Source organism: Empidonax traillii, unplaced genomic scaffold (genome assembly GCF_003031625.1).
Source record: "Empidonax traillii isolate 1590-97213 ecotype Southwest subspecies unplaced genomic scaffold, ASM303162v1 scaffold1648:size110950, whole genome shotgun sequence".
Taxonomy (NCBI): Eukaryota; Metazoa; Chordata; class Aves; order Passeriformes; family Tyrannidae; genus Empidonax; species Empidonax traillii.
In genome coordinates, this window is record NW_020956841.1 from 39545 (window position 1) to 44487 (window position 4943).

Sequence of the window (4943 nt, forward strand, 5' to 3'; positions counted from 1 at the left end):
AACAGGTTTTTAGGTTTACTCAAGTTTTTTTTTGGCAGGGGAGGGTGTTGCTTTTTTTTTTAAAACATTGTGATTACATATCTTAACTCATCTAGAATATCAGTGTTCTGATTTTGTTCAAACAATATAAAATAAAACAAGTCTTCCCATTTGATTACAAAATGACTGGAGTTGGTAACATAATGATCTCGGTTCTGCTAATATTATTCTTCTAACAATAATAGGCAATATTTTGTACTGCTGATATATTGAGACACTTCTGACACTCTCTGGACTATCTGAAGGAAAAACTACACAATTAAAACTTTCAAACTTTGTTTTAAAAATGTTGTAAAGTAAGAGATGGGTTATACTATAACTTTCCATTAGTTTAGCTTGATTATTACCTCCTCAAGTCAGTCAGCTAGAAGTCAGTGTTAACATTTCAGAAATTATGACTGAACTGGTGACAAAATATGGAAGTAAAGCAGGTTCCAGCTGAGTTGTACACAAGAGGCTGACAGACTGTCAGAACCTGTCAGATTTATACTTCTAACAAATAGAGAACGGTTATAGATAGCTTTATAAGGAGTTAGTTCATCTCAAAAGGGATGGATGGTATTACAACAGGTTTGAGAATTCATCATGAATCCATGCATCAGATAGGTGAATATGAAGCTTTATTATATCTGAGCTTTCTGGTAGAGTCAATAGAATAACTCAGTCTAGCTAGGCTTTGGTTTTAGATGAGGGGTAGCTGGCTGCCATCCAATCTAGATAAACACAGATAAGTATAGATATAGGATATATTGATGGTTGGAAAGGAGGCAGTAGAGCTACTGAAGATCACCATACTCTCGCTTTTAACTGAAAGCCTATGACTACCACTTCTTAGAAAACAAAAGATTAAACACAAGGCCGTGGACACTAATGGGAATTTTTCATTGTCTTTTTTATGGATTTAAGCAAACTTGTAATCTTTTTTATTAGCATATCTATTTATCTAAAAATACTTTTCACTAAAAAGAGAGAAGTGACATAGGTCAGGTTTGGGATGCCTCTTGAATATTACTAAAATAGACTGTTTTGTTTAGCAAACAAAAAGCAAAATGAAGCTATATTTTCTCTTTGTAGTTATATAAAGAGCATAAACAACAGAGTATGAGATGAGCTATGTGAGATGAAAAAACAATGTAAGAACAAATACAAATAAATATAGGTTGGAAATTAAATAGTCTAAGCACTGGAAGACTGTGATTTTAGAACAGGCTTCCTATCACAGTATTAGAAGTAAAAATAAAACCTTCAAGGTTTAAAATAGGGGTCAGTTAGCATGGAACAGACTGAAGTGGTAAGGAACAAGACCCTGACTCAATTCCTTTCAGACCTCTAATTCTAAATGATAAGATAGTGAAAAGCAACACCTCCCTGTCCCAACCATGATTAAATTAGAGATGTCTCCTACACATTGAGATGAGAGAGAAAAATACTGCCTATGAGAGTCTCCTGAGAGATCACAAAATGCTGGTGATCCCAGTGATCTGAGTTTAGAAACATATTTAAAAAACAACCAACAGGATTAAAGCTCAAAACCTCAAATTTTGCTGAAGTTACAATTCTTTTATTATTATTTTTTATTCCTACCGAAGTGGACACACTCTATGGAATAGGAGAAATAGAAAGGAGAAAAAAGAACAGGATAAGAGCATAGATGTGCTTGTAACATTAGACATACTTTGCATAGCAACAGCCTGTAGGTTATAAATCTACAGTGCTACTGTACTATAGGACAGACTATATGTAATATGCACATAAAGGTTTTGTATAATTGCTAAACCTTTCCTTTGCTAGATTGAAAGCAATGCCAATAGCTTCCTTCTGCTTTATCACTGTCTGAATTCCTTTCTTAATTATGCCTTATTGCAGCAGGATTTGGTTGTTATTGTGCATATCATCTTGTACTTGAAGGATATATGCAAATAACTAGGAAAGGCTGTTATCAGGTGGTTTGAGATAAGCTGCTTTTTTTTTTTTTTTTTTTTTTTTTTTTTTTTTTTTTTTTTTTTTTTTTTTTTTTTTGTCCCAATGATAAGATTAAAAAAGAGTATGGATACAAAACATAGCTCCAAAACATCCTGACCCTTCACTGGCAGCTGCAATTGCTGCTCCTGGACAAATAAAGCGTAGTAAATTTTACTCACCTTAGTAGCAAGAAAACTAAAAGCACCCAAGCAGCTATAACAATAAAAAGGAAGGAAATTGCAGCCAGTGATGTTTTTCCTGACTTAAAAGGTTTGCCTTGTCATGATCACACTGGATTCAATTAATCCATTACGCTGGGGACTGACCTGCTGGGGAGCTGTGGTCCCTTCCAACCTTACCCATTCTGTGACTGTGAAATGTTTCTGTGGAGGGTGAAGTGGATGGATTAATTCCTGTGTTTCCTCTTGCTGCAATAGCAGAAAAGCCTCCCCCACAGTGGCTGACCCAGTGAAAGTTCTTCCTTCACTGTTTATATGAAAATATTCACAAGGGTTTCAAACTATGTATTACTTGCTACCTACTTCTCTGGTATCAATCAATTTAACTCCTTGGTTTTCTCTTGGGTCACTGTTCACATTGTCTCATTTAAATTCCAGTCTCTCTTGAGGAGTGAACTGACTATTTTTTTCCAGGATGAAATTCTAGAAATACTTTTTCCCAGAGACCATCCCTTAATAGACAATGTGAACGGGACTACATCGTAGCCAGACTAAGCCATCCTGAAACAATGTCAGTAGGTTTTATATACTTAAACATCCTTACACAGCTTTATATCATGCGGTGTATATCCTTGGCATCATGCTAGGTTGCAACAACCCTTGCTTTATTTCAAGTACATACAGGCATAAACATGCACAGAAAGAGAAATCTAAGCAAAGAGCTTTGCAGATTGAACATGACATTCCTGCTTATAACAGTGGAGTAGAGTGCTTCTTTTCACCCATGGAGTGGGTGAAAAGAAGAAATATCATTTTTAATTACGACAGCACATACAGAGTCTCCAAATTAATTTTTTCATTTTTGTCTAGTAATGCTCTGCAGCAACATCTTAGTCCAAGACCTTGACGTGACCCATGATGAAAAATGAGATGTGTGATTTTTTTGGACTACCCTCAGGACTGAGCTGCATGGCTTTAAAGACACATTTATAATAATCTTTGAAGTCTTTTCTATTTTGTTGTTATTGGCAGTGGCTCGGTTGTGTAACGCAGTTTCAGAGCATTATTATGTAAGTAGCTTTCATATTGAATTAGGGAAATATAACAACAGGATAAGAAAAATAATGTTTACTAGATATCTCTTACAAAAAGCTTCTGCATCTTTTCACCACGAAATGACATCTCTGACCTTTCTCTTCCCTTTTGAGCAAGATCAGTCAGTATGAAAAGCTCTGCTCTATGGTTAAAAATAGATCACCCCACCCATTAAATGTTGTTCAGCTGAACATGCTTGTCGGTCTTGAAGCCAAAAAAAGAAGGTAACATTATGGAATTATATAGACAAATAAAGTTTTTTGTTCACATTTTCTGCATTAGTTTGATAAAATCTGTGACAAGGAAAACAGTTAACAATGGTGCTTAGGTGCCCCAAGCATCTTTTTCCTTGCCCAGAGAAACAAAATCCAGTGTACTCTGAACATAAAGGTATTGAAGCTTAGAGATAGAGTCAGACTGACTTAAAAATTAACCCATTCAGGGAAGAGTTAAATCACCTTCCTTTGCATGATACAGAACCCACCTCAAAATGCCTTTAGCATTCTCACTTGCCTGTGAGTACATGCACGTTTATTTTACAAATGTCATGTTATTTTATTTAATTAATTAATAAGTCATTTTATACCTATAACTGCACATTTTTTCATCCTCCATAACACTAAACCAAACACTTTGTACTTATAAAAGTTTTTCACTCAATTGTGTGAATATTTCTCAAGGAAAGAAACCTCTTTAGGTGCTGACAATATTACTTTATTACTTATTAGATCAATTACCAAAATAATAATCTATTACAGCATTTGCTGAATATTTTTGATCACCAGACATCTTTCAAAGATTTTTCTATATGTTTAATTTTTGATTCAGAGTGATGTCAGCCAAGTATGGCATGTAGTTTGGCTGAAGACCATTGACAGGCTGTTGGCTACAGTGATTTGTCACAACTCCAACAGTTTGTATAGAATTGTTTGCACAGAATATGTGAAGATGTATGAGATACTCAAAGTGAAAAGCAGTGGCATTGTATAAACAAAACTCTGGCTTTATTGGAAAAGAAGGAATCTGATACTTTTGTAACTTTTTCTTGATTCATAAAAAAACTTAACATTTTTGTACTTCATCCACCACCATGTGCTTTTCCGTTTCTTTACGTTTGCAGTCATGTGCCCAGTGCTGCTGTACAGCTGTGGGTGCCCATAATCCCAGCACAGAACACTGTGTTTTGGGTTCATTTTCAAAACAAATAAAGTAGGGGCAGCGACACTTTATTAGTTTGACATGCATGAGCACATGTAGAAAGTAATAACCTGAGAGTAGATGTTCTCTGTCTTGGCAGAATCTCTACACCAAGGACTCCATTCAAAAGTAGAGTAAAACCATAGTCCCCCTTATATAGAAAGAAAAATAAATCATGAAAATTTTTTTTAAGTTTTCATACTGCCAAAATATCACTGGATTGTAATTTACATATAGATAACCACAAAAAATACGTATAACTATAAAGAAGAATTGTACACAGCCCACCGAAACATGAGAAGTGTGTGACAAAGGCACACTAAAGTTCCATGCCTTTACCATACAGTTATCTTTCCTATTTAAAAAGTATTGACCTCATTTTCAAACCAAAGTCACAATCACTAAATCCCTGACACCAATCTCCATTGTGGGCAAAGCTGCAAACCTTAAATCATGTGAATGATACAGAAA